Source organism: Pelodiscus sinensis, chromosome 19 (assembly GCF_052426305.1).
Source record: "Pelodiscus sinensis isolate ZL-2025 chromosome 19, ASM5242630v1, whole genome shotgun sequence".
Taxonomy (NCBI): domain Eukaryota; kingdom Metazoa; phylum Chordata; order Testudines; family Trionychidae; genus Pelodiscus; species Pelodiscus sinensis.
The window spans coordinates 28452574-28471341 of record NC_143070.1 but is presented as its reverse complement, the minus strand read 5'-3'; the positions used below and the strand labels follow the sequence as shown (position 1 = coordinate 28471341).

Here is an 18768-nt window from a genome sequence, read left to right as displayed (position 1 = left end):
TAATAACACCAAAGGCATGGGTTTGAGTCCCATGCTGCCAACAGAGGTGTTTGCTGTGGTGACTGTTGTGCTGCCTGTGATGGACAGGGGAAAGAGGCAGAAGGCTGAGGCTTTTCAGGGAACAGGCCAGAGAGCTGGTAAGAAGAAGCTCCAGTCTGCACAGACCCAGTGGCTAAAAGGCCCTTGGCTTGGCCTGCTTTCCCCCATAGCAGGCAAAACTCTTCTCTTCCCTCTATTGGGGGGCTATGCATGGGCCTGCTGGCTCAGCTATTTAGAGCTTCATGCTAATAATGCCCAGGTCATGGGTACAAGCCCCATGCAGACCCCACAACACCCAAATTAGTTTTATTTGAGCTGCTCCCCACGAAAAGCAGTGAGAGGGAGCCCTTGGCTGTGGGACCCACTTGTGCCTGTTGTTCAGGGTTAAATAAGTTCTCCCCCAGGAGGTCGCCTGTTCCCTTCCCACCTTGCATTGGTTGAGAATCAAATCAAGCAAGGAGCAGCAAACGTCAGGCACTGTCATTGTCTGGGCCACAGATACAGACCGTCTTGGAGCTGTGATCCCAGGAGGAGTCTCTGCAGGCCCTGCAGTCCATGCGGAGGAATGTGGACATTTATGGCCGAATGGCCAATGGTCTAGCAAAGAAAGGCCACCTCCCTCCTACCCCCGCATCCTAGACCAAGTCAGAGCCAAGGTCAAGGAATCGCAGCAGGGGTATATGAGGGAACCACCCATTACTGTGCATGCTCTCGGAGAGGATGAAAAGCGGTGAGAGGCAGCCGGCAGCTGCAGGACCCATTTGTGCCTGTTTTTTCAGGGTTCAAGTAAAAAGCTCAGCAACAAGCTTTGATGCTCCCTCTTTACATTGCATTGGCTGGGAATTGAACCCAGGACAACTGCTTGGAAGGCAGCTATGCTCACCACTATACCACCAATGCCTGCCCACAAAGCAGCTGGGAAAATTAGTGAGGGAAGCTCACATCTGCCATGAGGCTAGAGGGTGCCTGTGTGGTTTGGGGAAAGCATAATTTCTTGGCCATTAGGCACAGACCAGAAGTGGTGATGCTGGGGTAGTGGCTGCCCTGCACTCTCCGTGGTGTGAGGAGCTGGGCGGGAGAGGAGTCCCAGAGGTGGTTGGGTGGGAGAGTAGAGTTTATCGGCCTTCGGGCTAAGCTCTAGAGCAGCCAAGGGAGAGGTGGAGAAGTGACTTTTGGATACTCCGTGTGGCTTGGGGATGCGGACCAAGAGCCGTCCTTGTGTTATTGGCCGTAAAGTGTTGTTTCTGGGTCGTTTGCCTAAGATCAGGCACTTCTGCCTTCCGGAGAGCCATGTCACAGGCACAAGCCCCCAAAGACCCCTTCAGGGACACATCACAGGACCAAGCAAGGGGCAGCAAACGCCAGGCACTGTCAGTGTCTGGGCCAGAGATAAAGACCCTCTTGGAGCTGTGATCCGAGGGGGAGTCTCTGCAGGCCCGGCAGTCCAGGAGGAGGAATGTGGACATTTGTGAACATATGAACATAAGAACGGCCGTACTGGGTCAGACCAAAGGTCCATCTAGCCTAGTAGCCTGTCTGCCGACAGTGGCCAGTGCCAGGTGCCCCGGAGGGGGTGGACCGAAGACAACGATCAAGCAATTTGTCTCCTGCCATCCCTCTCCAGCTTCTGACAAACAGAGGCCAGGGACACCATTCCTACCCCCTGGCTAATAGCCTTTTATGGACCTAACCGCCATGAAATTATCTAACATGTGGCCGAATGGCTGATGGCCTTGCAGAGAAAGGCCACCTCCCCCATCCTGCATCCTAGACCAAGTCAGACCCAAGGTCAAAGAATTGCGGGAGGAGTGTGTGAGGGCCCATGAGGGCAGGTCTCGCTCTGGGGAAGCACCGCAGGACTGTGCATACTGTGAGGAACTGGACTGAATCCCGGAGTTTGGGGAGCCCCTGTCTCCAGGGATAGTTGTGGAGTCTGGGATGGAGACACCTGGGCAGCAGCTGCAGCTTCAGGATGACAATGCTGATGACCTGCAGCTCCAGGACGAGGAGGAGGATTCCAGAAGCTTTGTGACCTTCACCCTGGACAATGCTGATGACCTGCAGCACCAGGAGACGCAGGAGGACTCCCAAACGTCTTCAGGCAGTGGGGAGGGAACATCAGGTGAGTGCTATGAGGTTGCAACACCCAGGACATGTCTACACTTGCAGTCTCCTTCAGGAGAAAAATGCAAATGGAGACATTTGAAATTGTAAATGAATTTGGGATTTAAATATCCCGTGAGTCATTTGCATAATCGTGTCCGGATGTTGTTTCAAAATACTTTATTTTGAAATAAAAAACACCGTTTAGATGCAGTTATTTTGGGAGAAAACCCTTCTTCCGAAATAACCCTTAAACACTCCCCTCTGGTCTGGACCTAACATCAGTGTCAGCATTTGCTAGTCGGGGCTCTGGACAGCACTTGCACAGAGGGAGATGGCAACTGCGGGATACCCTGGGCAACTGTCCCAATGTCTCACAGCAGAAAAGAAAACAAAAGAGGCCAGTGCAAACAGCCCCTGGCAGCCAGGGAGTCAGCACGTCGGTGGGTGGGGCAGGGAGCTGGGGGCAGAGCTGGGCTCTAACTCGCTCGGTGACCTTGCCCCATTCAGTGAACCTCTCCCTGGCTCCATGGCCCTGTCTGCACAGCAGGGACAGCAACACTCACAGGCCTATAGGAGGGGGCTGGTTTCATGCTTCACCCCACGGCCTAGCAATGAGCCCCCAACACTCCCTGTGCTCGGGGAGCCAAGTTTGCTGTGTGAATTCTATGGGGCAGGTGCCGTCAGACCTGAGCAATGGGATTATTTATCAGTTTCCCTGGCCCTCTGACACTGCTAAGATTGCGGCTGAGTGGTTCAGGTTTTCGATTAGAAGCCAATAGACTAAGCAGGTCCACAAAATCCACTAGCTCTGCAGCCCCAGAAAAGTAAATGTGAACCACAGTCCTCCCTGTCCCTTCCCCTCACGCCATGGGGGCTGGAATGCCAGAGGAGTGAGGTGTCTTAGCTGGGGGGCCACATCTCAGAGGGCTGGGGGCCTTTGGAAGAGGTTTTTTGTTTCTCACTTTTGTCGTCCCCGATTTTTCTGTGGATCAGTGGCCCCCGACCCAGAAAAGGTTCCCCACCCCTGCCATAAATAAAGCAGCATTGAAACCTTTTGTACTGGCTGCAATGTTTTCCTTTATTTCAAAAGAAGTTTGATCAACTAACATGAGACAGTTCAAACGCTTAATCTGTTTATTTCAATGAAACTTTTCTCCCCAGCTGCAGCCCTAGCAAAATGGCTGGGGTGTGATTATGTCATTAGTGGCGAGTGTCCATTAGTAACCAAGAGTCCATGGAAAGGTTTGGGGAGGGCAGGGGCTCAGCAAAGCGGTGGGGTCTTGGGGAAGGGACGGGATAGATCCTAGGTTGCCCTGATATTTAAAAGGTGACCTTGGGGGCATGTGGCCCCCTGAGCAGCCTCTGATGTTCCCTGCTTGAGCCCCAGAACCAGCCCTGAGTGAGGGGGGCAGGGAGAGCAGCTCACACATGCCAAGGGGCTGACCAGGGGCAGGACATGAGCCTGCCAGGCAGCAGTGACATCACAAGGGCCTTGTGCAGCACCTAAGCTCATTGGCCGGGAGGCAGTGACCTCACAGATGGTCCATGACAACAGCCAGGTGGGACAGACTGCAGGGCTGGGGCATCTCAGAGACCCCCATGGCCTGGCTGCCTGGAATCTCCTTTGTGAGGTTTCCCCTTGAGGACAGAAGGGATTGAGGGTCCCATCTGGGAGTGTCTCTTTGGAGATTTTCCCTTTCCCAGGCTGCAGAAGGCAGGGTCACAGGAGGGGCTGGCACTGAACTTCTGGAAGAAGCAAGAGGGAGGGCTGCAAACATCTAACGATGATGGGATTTGAACCCATGCGTGCAGCGCACAACGGATTAGCAGTCCACCACCTTAACCACTCGGCCACCTCATGTGAGTTGTTGAGGTTTGTTACCAATTACTGAAAGCCAGCACTGCCAGGAACTTTTGTGCCACTCCCAGGCTGGCCAGAGACACCCAGGGCGGGAAGGTTTTTGCTTTTCACAATGTTCCCTGGGCTGTTGTACAAAGCTCAGTGCTGGTAGCAAACCCAAACACCCCCTGGCTACATCTGCTCGGCAGGCTATTACACAAGAACTATTTTGTGCAAGAGTTCTTGTGCAAAATGTCTTGTGCAAGAGCATGTCCACACTGCCATGTGCTTTTGTGCAAGAATGTCCGTGGCAGTGTGCACGCTGTCTTGTGCAAGAAAGCTCTGATGGCCATTTTAGCCATAGGGGTTTCTTGCACGAAAAAACCCTGTTCCCCATTCATACTACCTTCTTGTGCAAGAGCCCTTGCACAAGAGGGTTTATTCCTCATGGGGAGAGGAATAACTCTTGTGCAAGAAGCCCTTTTCCTACGTTTTGCCATATATTTACTTGTGCAAGAACGCGCATGCAGTGTAGATGCGCCTCAAGTTTTTGCGCAAGAACGGCCATTCTTGAGCAAGAAGCCTGCAGTGTAGATGTAGTCCCTGGGTGCCCAGAGAGGGGCTGTCTAGTCACAGTCTGGCTCGGCGCGCGCTCTGCAATGGGAAGATGTCCACGGAGCAGGCAGATGGCAGCAGCACACGGCTCTGGTGGGCCCAGCATCCACAGGAGCATTTCCGATATGAGTGTTGACTGACAGTGTCCGTCTCTGGTCTGATTTCACAGTGTGGTGAGACACTGGCACCCACAGCAGCATGGATGGGGTGGCTGGAAGGTGGCTGGTAGGAGCAGTGGCAAGTGGGTAAGCCTCATTTGCATATCTAATGAGCCACCATTGTTGTGGAAGAGGCTCTTGCGCCAGAAGGTGCAGGGGACAATCAGCGGGCGGAGGGTTATTTTTTCTCCCCCCTGGGCTGATGTGTCTAGAACTGAGGAGAAGAAAATCCTCTTCCCTTCTCCTCAGAAGATGGAAATTGCAGTTTGTTCTCTCTCTGGTTCTATTGAAGCTGGACCCCAGGACTAGACTTTTTCTTTCTAAAACCCTGGTGAAAACTGAGAGCCAATAGCTTGTAGGCTGAGAATGCGAGTTAAGGAAGGGAACTGCTCAGCATGGGGCTTGAACCGATGACACAGATTAAGAGTCTCATGCGCTACCAACTAAGCTAACCAGGCTGCGTGCAAAAGGTTTCCTAATATCCCATCACAGCATATCAGGAGCCAAGTGTTCTCCACTGCCTGACTCAAGGCTCTTTCTTGCCCCTAATGTGGGGTTCTGGTCTGTGGAGAGGTTTGAACTCGATCCCCACTCCCGACACACCCACTTCTTTCACCACAAGGAACGGCCCCATTTCCATCTCTCCAGTGGCAGGAGAAGGGCTCTGGCCTGTTCTCTGCAAAATGCTCAGCCTGTTTCATTTTCTGCAGGAACGAGTGGGATCCATGCGCCCTGTTCCCCAGTGAGAGGTATGTGTCCTCTTCCCCCCCTTTCCACAGATGGAGCAGGCCAGGGGGTTGTACACCTGCAGTGGCCCCTTCCTACTTGGCCTCCCACAAAGCTGGGATCAAAAATTGCTAGACCCCAGCCCTCCTGGGCCAAGCCATGGCAGAGGTAGCAGGATTCACTCCCATCTTCTCCTGCCTGTGCCCTGGTGCTGAGGGGCTGGCCCCTTTCCTGCTGCCCCAACTCTTATTCCCACAATGCACTTTGTGCAGGAGCCATTGGTCTTTGTGCCAAGGTGTGTGGCTGGGAGCCAGGACTCAGGACCCTTCCCCCAATCCCCCCTCTGACCTACTCACACTGTCTTGCTGCCTCCAGCTCAGGCTGAGCTCAGGGGCCGGGTGGGTGACCTGCCCTGCAGCTGTGATGGCATCAGGCCCTTCCTGCCCGCCTGCTCAGTCTGGAGATGGAGCTCCAGTGGCCTCAGACACCCAGCAAGAGGAACAGAACTCTCTTTGTTGAACCTCAGTGCATGGAAGCTGAAGCACCTGAGCCTTGTAACAACCAGCAGGTCCCACTGAGATTTGAACTCAGATTTGAACTCAGGATTCAGAGTCCTGAGTGCTGCCCCTTACACCATGGGACCTGTGGTGGGAAAGTGGAGTGGGCACCTCTGACTCTCAGCTCTCAGCCTGGCCTCTGCTCTCCTGGCTCCCTCCAGCTGCTTCATCTCCCAGGACTCCCTGTCCTGCCCCAGCTCTGCTGCTTTCAGGGCAAATCCCTTGTTAGGACTAGTCACACTCTGGGGGTCAGTGAGGGCCCCTCCCACCTGAGCTGTGAGTCACACAAAAGCCTCGTTTCCTGCTCCGTTCCCAACACTGGATGCAAACACACGGTTGCTCTGGGGGTGTAACAAGTGCCCCCTTAAAAAGCTCATCAATTGAAATGAAACTTTTACATCTCCAGGTGTGTCACACTTTGGATTTCTATTGAACAGGGATTCTTCAAATGACCACAAACCCCTCACGTGCTCTAGTGCCAATGCACATAAACCAGACAAACCCGTCTCTCAGCTGGAACCAATTCAAACCGGCTCTGTGTGTGTGTCTGGTTTCTGTTTCCATCCATTCAACAAGGGTGTGATCTGATCTGGATGCCCATTGGCTCGTCCTTACTCTCCTTTGGCCGTGTCCTGCAGAAGAACAAGGACCACGTCCAGCTGGGGATGAATGGCCACAATCCATCTTACAGCTTTTGATTTAGCAAGTCCAACTAAGACTCACTAAATCAAACCCAGAGGCCACCCCCACCAGCTTCCAGCACTTCTGCTCTTTGCCCTCTTCGGCTTCCTGCTGTGGGGACATGGACAACTCCAGCTACGTAGGGAGGGATGGCAGGGAGAGCAGACACATTGGCCAGGCACCACTGGGGGCTGCCTCCCTCACCTCCCCCATACCCAGCAGCTGCTTGGCCAGCTTTGTCATGGGGCTGCTCTCTGGGACTTCTCTCCCAGCTCCTCCACCTGTTGCCATTGCCCATCCCAAGGGAGGGGGGACGAGAGTCACTCTCCCCGGTCGCAGGAGCTGTAGAGGTTGGACTTACGGGGTCTCTGGGCATTGACACCCCCAGGGAATCACAAGGGCACTTGGCGCTGGCTCGCCTGTCCCAGCAATTGCAGTCAGAGCCCTGCCTTGCCAGTGCCAGGCACAGCAGCCTCTCAGGGTCTAGGTTGGAGTCCCCAGGCTGGGGCCCGGCCTCCTTCCATTTGGTCCCTTCCTGAGGCCACAAAACTGACAACAGAGAATTCCTTTGCCCCGCAGCAATCTCTGTTGGCCAAAGGGTTAGCATCCGAATATTTGCCCAAGTTTAAGTGCAGTGGCAGAAACCCCTTTTAAGTGTGTTTCTGTGGTGTAGTGGTTATCACATTTGCCTAACACGCCAGAGGTCCCTGGTTCAAAGCCAGGTAGAAACACAGGGTGTTCTCTTATTGTGGGTGCCCACAAGGCAGTTCCAGGGTCTGCCCCTGGTGCAGGGCTGGGCAGCCTGTGTGCTGGTTTTCAGGAGCATGTGGGAGACAGTGAAACAGGTTAGGCTGAGATTGGAGGAGGCAGGGCTGGGGCTGAGACTTCTCAGTGGTGCCTTACCTGGGACCAGGTCATTGCGGCCACACAGTCCAGGACCAACCCTGCAAGTGCCACTACTGTGGCTGTTCACCTTTGGGGCAGTGTGGCTGGTGCGTTTGCCGCACGGGGACACAAAACTACATAATGTCCCGCCTCATGCCCAGTCCCCAGCCACCTCGTTCTCCTGGCTTTCTTACCACCCAACATCCCCCGCTTCCTTTGACACCCTCCCTTGTTCCTACTGCCCCACCCTGCTCCTTCAGCCACGTTCCTTCTGCTCCCTCTCTCCTGGCCACACACGGCTCCTTGGCGCTTCTCAAGCCAGGCCCTGCAAGGAGCCACCAGGGCAGGAACCAGCCCTTGGAGCTCGGCTTGCACCGGATCTGGTAGTTTCCCACCACATCTCACATGAGAAGAGGTGACTTGTTCTCCTTCCTTCTGACCTTACGTCTCCGTTCCCTTCAAAGGTCTCCACTACCTCGGGACCCGCCTCCTCAGGGCGCTGCCCCTCTGCCACTGGGCTGGGAGTGGGAGACTCCACAGTCTCTGCACTTGGGCTGGGAAGTCTCACTGGGACTCGTCCGTTGATGGGTTAGGCAGCCCGATGGCCAGCCGGATCCATTCCGTAGCGCTGCCCGAGAGGGAGCTTTACAAGTGCCCAGTGTCCATTGGTATTTTCTGGACTCTGTGTAGGGGATTGGTCTCGGCCATCTTTGCCACAGGAAATGCCTCTTCTTTGGAACAGCAGCTCCCAGGAGTTCATGGAACTTCTTCTTCTCAGCTTGGGAAAGGGACGACTAAGGGGCGACGGGACAGAGGTTTACATAACGATGACAGGGGTGCAGAAAGCAAAGATTTTTTTTCTCCTACTCAAGATCCTGGGTGAGAGAATGAAACTGGTAAGTAACCAAATTAAAAATAAACCAAAAGGGAGCATTTTTGCGCCCAGTGGAACTCCTTGCCAGAGGATGTTGTGAAGGTGAAATCTACAAGAAGGTCCAAAACAGAACTGGATAATTGAATGCAGGAAAGGTCAATCAATGGCATTTAACCAGGATGGACAGGGCAGGTGTCCCTAGCTGATGTATTCTAGAAGCTAGGAATGGGCGACAGGAGGGATCACTGAACTATTGTCTGTCCTGAGTATTCCCACTGGGCAATGAAATTGGCTGCTGTTGTGAGACAGGATCCTGGGCTAGCTGGACAACTGGCATGGCCCCGTCTGGCTGTTCTGATGTTCTGTTTGGTTTCTGGTTTGTCCCCTCTGGGCAATGGAAAATGGACCCTCGTCCTGAAGGGGACAGAAAGTGGCCTGTGAAAGGCTAGTGTAGGTAAGGAAAGTTGTGTCCCTGATGGTCTAGTGGTTAGGATTCAGCACTTTCACTGCTGTAGGCTGGGTTAGGGAAACCAGTCTAAACTTTCACATGACATCTCCCCACTCATTCATCTTACCTCATTGTTCCAGCAGCTGTGACCCAAGAGGTTCACTCAGGGTTTGTTTCCCAATGTCACCTACCACAGTATCCACACAGCAAACTGTAGTGCAGAGGAGTTCTGGCTGCCTTGGAGGTGAGTTCTGCTTCAAGGTTTTCCCTTTTCCTTCCTCTTCTCTTCTCCCCTTTTCCTTCTTCTTGCTGGTCTCCTTCTTGGACCCCAGTTTATATAGAGAAACTCAATACTGCTTAGTTCTTCCTTAACCAATTATTTTAGTATAATTTCACTAACCAATCAGAACATACTGTAACAGGATGACCTAACCAATCAGACCCCACCGCCTTAGCTGATTTACACCTAGCAAAATCAATTATCTAGCAGACAGGAACAGATCCAAGCCAGACTATCACAACACTACTCGAGGGGGTGGCAAAATGGAATCTAGGAGGCCAGACTCCTTCGTGCTCCGCCAGGACCATGCTCGGGATGGGCAGCGCCCCAGGATCTGCATGCACCCGGATCAGTCCCAAACCCCGCCGGCCGATTCTCTTCCCCCTGCTTCCCCCCTGGACATCCCTGCTTACCCCCACCCTCTGTTGGCCTGGAGGTTCTCCCCCACTTCTCCTCCTGATCTATCCCCTCCAGCCCTGCTGCCCACACCAGCCCTGCTTCCTCCCATCAGTTCTCCCCCCCATCTTTCCCAGCAAGCCCCACTGCTCCCCCCTTCCCCGAGCCAGCCCTGCTTCCACCAGCAGAAGCAGAGTAATCCAATAAACCCTGCACCACCACATCATGTACTGAAAAGGGGCTCGTTTATTTTCAGAAAGCCGACGCCATCTTTGGAATTTTGTATCCATATTCTCATTCCGGATGGTGAATGCACCAGGCTCTCTCCATTCCGACACATGGCAGTGCCTTAAACCTCACTGGAACTGGCAGCAGCAGGGATATTTAAAAGGCTTTTCAATGTTTATTCAGGATCTCTGCGCCCTGATCAGACCCCCTCCCTGCTGGCTGATGCTCCCCCCTGGGCCAGGCTGCCACTTCTCTCCTGGCACCACCAGTCCTGCTTTCACAAACCAGGAACCACCACACCCTGCAATATCCCCCATAGTTTAGACCTACTGAACAGCTACAGGCCTTCCACATATAGAAAAACCACATTGTCACATAGGACCTTTCCAGGGCAGCAACATGAGGATCCATGAGCACAAACAAAGGAAGGTAAATGCAACTGTGAAGGGACTCGAACCCTCAATCTTCTGATCCGAAGTCAGACACCTTATCCATTAGGCTACACAGTCTTGACTTCCAGACAATTGGATTTCCTGCAATGTGTGGGTAGAGAAAAGTCTCCCTAGTCCAGTGGTCCCCAACGTTTTGGGGATTCTGGGTGCCTAGGGGCAGGGCCGCTCACGCACCGCGCCTCCAAGGGCGGGGCCCCTCATGGGCCACGTGCCTGGGGGCGGGGCCAAGCATGCGCCACGCACCCGGGGCCAGCACCAGATTGTGCCACGACCCCGGAGCCAGGGACGGCACCAGCCTGTGCCGTGACCCCAGGCAGGGGCTTTCCAGGCACCGGGTGCCTGGGGCCGGCACCGGCATGTGCTGTGACCCCGGGGAGGGGCCGCCCATGCTCCTGGGGCTGGCACCTGCCGCATGCCCAGGCCAGCCCAGATTGCTCCGCGGGCACACATAAATGGCCCAGCCGGCACCATGGCGCCTGCGGGCACCGCATTGGGGACCACTGCCCTAGTCCATCAGGTTTTATTATTTTCCTTGTTTGGAGGTTTAGAAATCACGTCTGAGCTGGTGAATTATTCTTATTGTGTGTAACTAAGAATTGCAGCCCAGGGATTTTTCCTGAGTCAATGTCACTTCATGGCTCTCTACCACCTAGGCTATCTCCATACTGCATCTCTCCTCCGCAAAACCTCATGCAAATGTAGCACAGATTAGCATATTGCCATGCTCATTTGCATAATTAATTGGGGTCTGTTTTTGCACAAGAGGCTTTTGCACAAAAAGGAGCTGGGTAGACTGGGGATCTCCCTTCCTCCTGCTTCCCCTGGCTCTAGCCTGACCCTGGGCCTCTTTCCTGCCAGCCCCACAGGCAGCGGGAATGGGGCAGCTGGAGGGAACCAGGAGAGCAGAGGCAGCCTGAGTGCTGAGAGCCCCAGGTGCCCATCAAAAACATCAGCTGTTTGTCCCATGCTGCAAGGGGCAGCGCTCAGGGCTCTGAACTTTGCAACCTGAGTTCAACTGTCAGTGGGATTTTCCTAGGCTGGTTGTTGCAAAACCCTCCCGGCTTTAAGTTTCTTGTCCTCAGGCTGGTGAGAAGAGATTTTTGTGACTTCTGCTGGGTGTCTAATGCCCACTGGTGCTCGGCCTCTCATCTGGCTGGCTCACAAGAGCTGGAGCCATGAAACCTACCAGCCTGGCTAGAGATGCAGGGGGCTGAGATTGTGTTTCTCGCTGCTTCCCCTGATGCCCTCAGGTCCGGTCCCAGCAGTTGCCAGACTCTGCCTATTGCCCCCTGGCCTCTGCTCACCCATCCATTGGGTGTGGAGCTATTGCCTTGGGCGTAGGAACAGTCTGGGAGAGGGAGCAGCACAAGTGAGAGACTGGACCAAGATGCACTCGACCGGTTTGGTTCTTTTGGGTCTGCCCCTCCTGCACCCCTAGAGACAGTGAAACAAAAAAAGACCCAGGAGAAGAACCCAGCTATTTTTCTTTTGCTGTGATGTGAATGGATCTAGCTCAGGGGTCCTTCTGTATGGGAAGTGCTCCTGGGTTCTTCTGCGATGCCACTCGCTTGGGGGAGCACAGGCCCTGACACTTGTAGACGAGCCAACATGGACAAACCAGCAGCACTCAGGTACCCTTCCATAGCTCAGCTGGGAGAGTGGTGGACTGTCCTGCGTGCTTGGTAAGTGACCCTTAGGCTGCACTGCAAGTGACAAAAAGATTGTGGGTATGAGCTGCCAATCACATTTCTTGGGCTGCACAGGCCTTGAGACCCCTCCAAGGCTGGAGGGGAATGGCTGCACCTTGGTATTCAGAAAAGTCCTAATAAAATGAGGAATACAGGGCTTCCGAAAGAACACGCCCACTTTTTTGGAAACTGATCTCAAAAAGTTGACCTGTTCCATGGACAGGGCAGAGTTTTTCCCAATACAAAAGTTATCTTGGAAAAGCTCCATACTGCAGACTTAGTGAAAAAGGGCACCATGGCTTAGCTGGCTAAAGCGCCTGCCTTGTAAGCTCAAATCCCAGTGGTACCTTACTTCAGTCTTTGCTCAAGTTTTCCTGTTCCCTTCTGGGACACAGAAGAGGCCTCCCCTGGCCACTCATGAAACTGCTGGTTCAGGAAAAGGCTGATTGGGGAGGGACGTTGAGAAGAAGGAAACCACAAGCCTGGAGCGGGTGCAGAGGCTGCTGTGACTGGCACTGGCAAGGCAGGGCTCTGACTGCAATTCCTGGGACAGGAGAGCCAGCACCACATGCCCTTGTGATTCCCTGGGTGTGTCGGTGCCCAGAGAATCTGCGAGGGATGCAAATGTAGACACTCAAAATTGTAACTGAAGCTGGGATTTAAATATCCTGCACTTCATTTGCATATTCGCAGACTGGTGCTATTTCAAAATACTTTATTTCAAAATACAAAACGCTGTTGAGATACGCTTATTGTGGGAGAAAACCCTTCGTCAGAACTAACCCTTAAACCTCATTTCATAAGGAGTAAGGGGGATTTTGGAAGAAGGGTTTTCTTTCCAAAGAACTGTGTCTAGACAGCGCCTGTTAGTTCAAAATAGGGTATTTTGAAATAGCGGCCAGATGTGATTATGCAAATCCCTGCTTCACTTGCACTTTCACTCCGCTGAATTGTGGGTGGGCAGAAAGCTGGGGGCAGAGCTGGGCTCTAACTCACTAGGGTGCGTCCCATAGCTCAGAATAAGCGATGCAATTGGGTAGCTTATTTCAAGTCAATTTTGAAATAGCTTATTTTGTATTTTGGCGCTGGCTACACAGCACTTGTTTCCAAATAAATCACAATTCCGATCCCTCACTCCTCTCAACATGAGGTTTGCAGGGACGTTGGAATAGCGAGCCCGTTATGGTTTGAAATAAGGGTCTTGCTCTTAAGATGTGTCTGTGTGATATGAGCATCACGTCTTAAACCTCCGACCTTGCCGGCCCACAGGTGTCAGTCTCACAAGTGGCCCTTTCAGAAAGAAGCCATAGGCAGCCGCAGGGACGTTACAGCCATGGCAGAGGTAGCAGGATTCACTCCCATCTTCTCCTGCCTGTGCCCTGGTGCTGAGGGGCCGGCCCCTTTCCTGCTGCCCCAACTCTTATTCCCACAATACACTTTGTGCAGGGGCCATTGGTCTTTGTGCCAAGGTGCGTGGCTGGCAGCCAGGACTCAGGACCCTTCCCCCAATCCCCCCTCTGACCCGCTCACACTGTCTGGCTGCCTCCAGCATGGGCTGAGCTCAGGGGTCAGTTGGGTGACCTGCCCTGCAGCTGTGATGGCATCAGGCCCTTCCCGCCCCCCTGCTCAGTCTGGAGATGGAGCTCCAGTGGCCTCAGACACCCAGCAAGAGGAACAAAACTCTCTTATTGAACCTCAGGGCATGGAAGCCGAAGCACCTGAACCTTGTAACAACCAGCTGAGTCTTAGTAGGTCCCACTCTGAGATTTGAGCTCAGATGGCAGGATTCAGAGTCCGGAGCACTGTCTCTTACACCATAGGACCTGTGGTGGGAAAGTGCAGAGGGCACCTCTGACTCTCAGCTCTCAGGCTGGCCTCTGCTCTTCTGGATCCCTCCAGCTGCTTCATCTCCCAGGACTCCCTGTAAGAAATGTGTCACTTTCACCCCTGGGAGCAGCTCAGCCATGCAAACGGGCTGCTTGGGGCAGGACATTAGCCCTGGAGGGCAGGGGTAGGTGTGGCAGTGACATCACAAGGGCCTTTTGCAGCCCTTCAGCTTATTGGCTAATGGAGGATGGGAGGTGGTGACCTCATAGAGAGTCCATGACAATGGCCCGGTGGGACAGGCTGCAGGGCAGGGGCCATCTCAGAGTTCCCCCCCCCCCCCCCCCATGGCTTTGCTGCAGGGAGTCTCCTTGAGAGTTGCCATTGAGGCCTTTTCGGAGCCTTCTCCTTTCCCATGACTAACTGACCTAGATGACAGATGTCGCTGTGGAGAAGGGAAGAGCCTCCAAGAAGGCCTCTGTAAAAGCAGCAGGGGAATTAGCTCAAGTGGTAGAGCGCTTGCCTAGCATGTGAGAGGCAGTGGGATCGATGCCCACATTCTCCAACTGCAGTTCAGCTCTTATCCCTTATTTTCACTGTCAGGGGCTCAGTGGCCCCCTCCCTCTTCCTACCTGCTCTCCCAAAAGTGACAGACCTGGCTCCCCTTTCTTTGCCACCAGCAATTGCCATGCTGCAAAGCAGAGAGTGGAGATATCAGGCTCTGTGGTGCAATGGAAAGCATGTTGGACTTTTAAGCTGCAACAAAATACAGGACTATGTAGCACTTTAAAGACTAACAAGATGGTTTATTAGATGATGAGCTTTCGTGGGCCAGACCCACTTCCTCAGATCAAATAGTGGAAGAAAATTGTCACAACCATATATATCAAAGGATACAATTAAAAAAACCAAACACATATGAAAAGGACAAATCAAATTTCAGAACAGAACGGAGAGGCGGGGGGGAAGGTAAATGTCTGTGCGCTAATGATATTAGAGGTGATAATTGGGGAAGCTATCTTTGTAATGGGTAAGATAACTAGAGTCTTTGTTAGGACCCCGCCGTAAAGTGTCGAATTTTAGCATGAATAACAGTTCAGAGGATTCCCTTGAAAGTGCAGTTTTAAAAGGCTTTTGAAGCAGGAGGCAGGTAATTAAGTCGTTGAGATAATGTCCTTTCTGAGTTAAAATGGGAAGAAACTGGTTTTTTTCTGTATTTTGTTTCAGCTACCCCAGACTAATTTGGCTATTTTTCTATCACTATTTTAAGCTGCAGTGATTCATGTGAGCCCAGCTAGACATTCAAAGTTTGTGGGTTCAAGTCCCACGAGTGTCACTTTAGCTGCTTTCTCATTTACAGGGCACAGCTTTTACAGAACAGGCAATCCTTAGGGTGAAACTGGGGTGGGCTTGAGTCCAGACAGTTCCCAGCAGACCCCAGTGAGGATGGAGGGAAGGGCTGGTTCTTCCGGTTGGGGCTGGGAGTTGTTCTGAAAGGCTTCAGGTGCCATTAGATCGTTTTGTCCCTCCCTGTCTCCTACCAGTGCTGAGCAACACTCAGGCTATGTCTGCCCTACACTGCTCTTCTGGGAAAAGCTATGCAAATTTCAAAACCCAATTTGTGCAGCTTTTTCTTCTGCTTTTTTTGGGGGGGGAAGAGGCTTTTCCAACATTTGGCCTGTTACACTGGGCAAGTCACACAAGGGAGGCTGCAGGCAGAGCCAGCCCAATGCACCAACCCCCCCAGGGCAGGGGAGGCCAAGGCACAAGCAGCTGCCTGGCCTAATTTATCTGGCTTCCCCAGGTTGGCACCCAGGGGCATTATCAGCTGACGTTACCCCCCCCCCCCGTCTGTCACATGAGCGTTGGGCTCATCAACAGGCTGATCAGCAGCAGCTGCAGTTACCTGGGCACCGCAATAAGAGAAGACCCTGTGTTTCTGCCTGGCTTTGAACCGTGGTCCTTGTGCGGGTTAGGTAAACATGATAACCACTACACCACAGAAACACATTTCAAGAGATGGAACTTGTCTGACTGTTCTGTTCCTAGCTCTTCCTAACACCCTGGTCTGGAGGGGAGGGGGATGCTCCTTGTGAACACTCCACCTCTTGTTCTCAGGGAAGCGCCTACTTTCCTCACCAGCCCCTTGAGATTTGTAGCTCAAAGCTGGAGCTGCTGTGGAAGGAGGTGAAGCTACAGAAGCTGACGGGGGACAATCAGCGGGCGGAGGGTTATTTTTTCTTCCTCCTGGGCTGATGTGGCTAGAACTGAGGAGAAGAAAATCCTCTTCTCTTCTCCTCAGAAGATGGAAATTGCAGTTGGTTCTACTAAAGCTGGACCCCAGGACTAGACTTTTTCTTTCTAAAACCCTGGTGAAAACTGAGAGCCAATTGCTCACAGGCTGAGAATGTGAGTTAAGGAAGGGCATCACCCAGCATGGGGCTTGAACCCATGACCCTGAGATTAAGAGTCTCATACTCTACCAACTGAGCTAGCCAGGTTGCATATGAAAAGTTTCCTAATATCCCATCTCAGGGTAACAGGAGCCAAGTGTTCTCCACTGCCTGACTCAAGGCTCTTTCTTGCCCCTAATATGGGGTTCTGGTCTGTGGAAAGGCTTGAACTCGAACCCCACTCCCGACACACCCACTCATTTCCCCACAAGGAATGGACCCATTTCCATCTCTCCAGGGACAGGAGAAGGGCTCTGGCCTGTTCTCTGCAAAATGCTCAGCCTGTTTAATTTTCTGCAGGAATGAGTGGGATCCATGCGTCCTGTTCCCCAGTGAGAGGTGTGTGTCCTCTTCTCCCCTTTCCACAGACACAGCAGGCCAGGGGGCTATGAGCCTCCAGAGGCCCCTTCCTACTTGGCCTCCCACAAAGCTGGGGTGAAAAGCTGCTCAGGACCCTTCCTAAAATATACAAATCCCCCGCCCTCCCCAGGGACCAGGTGGGTGACTTGCCTTGCATATGTGACAGCATCAGACCCCTCCCACCCATCTGCTCAGTGTGCAGACCAAGCCCAAGGGTAGCACCTGGGTTGTGTTTTACATAAAAGTCTCTTGTTCCCTGCCCAGTTCCCAACATTGGCTGCTAATGCTAGTGTAGCGCCCCCTCTCCACCTGGTTACCTTCTTTTAAAGCCAATCTCCTTTCAGGTTCGGATGGATAGGTCTGGGTTCTTCTGGATCCCGCCACCTACTCAATTTTATTCTTTCTGATTGATGTACTTGGCGGTGCCTCCACCCCCCTCACTCCTTCCTAGCAGGGTCACCAGGGCAGCTTGGGAGGAAAATTCTAGCCCAGGATAATCCCCACGTATTTGCCAGATAGTTGGAGACTCCCAGAAAATAACACAAACACATACACTATAATAAACACAATTATATTAAACAAGAGACAATTATAATAGAACAGGGTAACACTATTTTTAGGGTCACCGGTGCCCAGCAACTGTGAGGTTAGTGTCCCGTTGGTAAGCGTACTTTGTTGGGGCCCTTGATGACTGTTGACCACACAATCCTTCTCTGCAGTGGTTTAGCAGTGGAGCTGACTAGGTCCAGTACAGCCCAAAGGACTCACAAATGGGAGAAGGCAGTAAATCCCTCCACAGTTTAATATGCTGCAGGTAATAAAATCCCCAAACAAATTCCCTGCCTGACTAACTAAAAATTGGTGCACTCACACACTCCATGAATGAGCCTCAGGTTGAGAGATGACTCAGTCTCTGCAAAGGGCTGCTCTCTTCTCACAGGGGTCCTCTTTAAGCAGGAACCAGGCTGCTTTGGTCCCAGAATTTCCCCTCACCGCGAAGGGGTGCAGGGCTCAAGATGCAGACCACACAACTGCACCAAAATTCAAAACTATAGCCTCCCAGGCCAGCCTCCAGACCCACACAGCAGGCAGCAGCCCTGAACTTGCTGCTAGAGCCGAGCTGACCATGCAGTGACTCCTTTCACCCAGGGAGCTGGAGAGCCCACTCAGCTTGGCTGGGGAAGCCTCCCAGCAAACTCCACAACTGGGAATCAACAGTGGAGACATAAACCCAGCTGAGGGATCCTGCCTTCAGGTCCCTAGAGGCTAGCTATCAGGGGGAACCCTGCATGCAGGCCTGGGGCTTACTAGCTCCCACACACTCAGTCCTCCCCTTTTCCTGGCTGGCTCCAGACTCCCCTCAACAATGGTCTCTCCTTCCCCCTGGGAGGGGCATCTCACTCCCCATGGGTTGCCGGGCAGACTCTGGCCCTGGTAGGGAGGGGGAGCCAAGGCAAACTCATAGTGCCTCTCCCTGAGCTGCCAGCAGACAAAGCCCCGGGAATTCAAGCAATCTCCTTGGGGGTTACACTAGCTTCCATGGGGGTGTAGCTCAGTGGTACAGTCTTTGACTGCAGATCAACTGGTCCTTGTCTCAACTCCGAATGCCCCCTTGGAAAAAAATTCCTTCGAGTGTAAACATTTTCCTTTCCAGTTCCATCACACTCTGGCTTTACATTGCTTGACATTAATAAGAACCCTTAATGCAGAGCTACTCAACTTTGGGATCCCTGGCAGCCATAATCAATGGCATTAAACCAGGATGGACAGGGCAGGTGTCCCTAGCTGGTGTATTCCAGTAGCTGGGAATGGGCGACGGGAGGGATCACTTAATAACTGTCTGTCCTGAGGATTCCCTCGGGACAATGAAATTGGCTGCTGTTGTGAGACAGGATCCTGGGCTAGTTGGACAACTGGCATGGCCCAGTCTGGCTGCTTTGATGTTCTGTTTGGTTTCTGTTCTTGTCCCCTCTGGGCAAGGGAGAATGGACCCCCTCATCCTGCGAAAGGCTAGTGCAGGTGAGCAAAGAAGCATGTGTCCTGTGTCCCTGGTGGTCTAGTGGCTAGGATACAAAACTCTTGCTGGTCTGATTCCCACTCAGGGAAACCAGCCTGATGTTTCCCATGGCCACTGCCTAGTCATTTTTCTCACCTCATT

General features: G+C 52.9%; 1 protein-coding gene and 4 non-coding genes across 5 annotated transcripts in view; 1 reads left to right on the top strand and 4 right to left on the bottom strand.

Moving 5' to 3' along the window:
• LOC142821621 (zinc finger protein RFP-like) overlaps positions 1–18768 on the top strand; it is a 411497-nt gene that overhangs the window by 326659 nt on the left and 66070 nt on the right. The gene's annotated exons all lie outside the window — the stretch shown is intronic.
• Positions 868–939, bottom strand: TRNAG-UCC (transfer RNA glycine (anticodon UCC)). The gene has a single exon. It is a non-coding gene; the product is annotated as a tRNA-Gly (tRNA).
• TRNAQ-CUG (transfer RNA glutamine (anticodon CUG)) lies at positions 6051–6127 on the bottom strand. The gene has a single exon. It is a non-coding gene; the product is annotated as a tRNA-Gln (tRNA).
• TRNAR-UCG (transfer RNA arginine (anticodon UCG)) lies at positions 10270–10342 on the bottom strand. Its single transcript has one exon. It is a non-coding gene; the product is annotated as a tRNA-Arg (tRNA).
• TRNAK-CUU (transfer RNA lysine (anticodon CUU)) lies at positions 16226–16298 on the bottom strand. The gene has a single exon. It is a non-coding gene; the product is annotated as a tRNA-Lys (tRNA).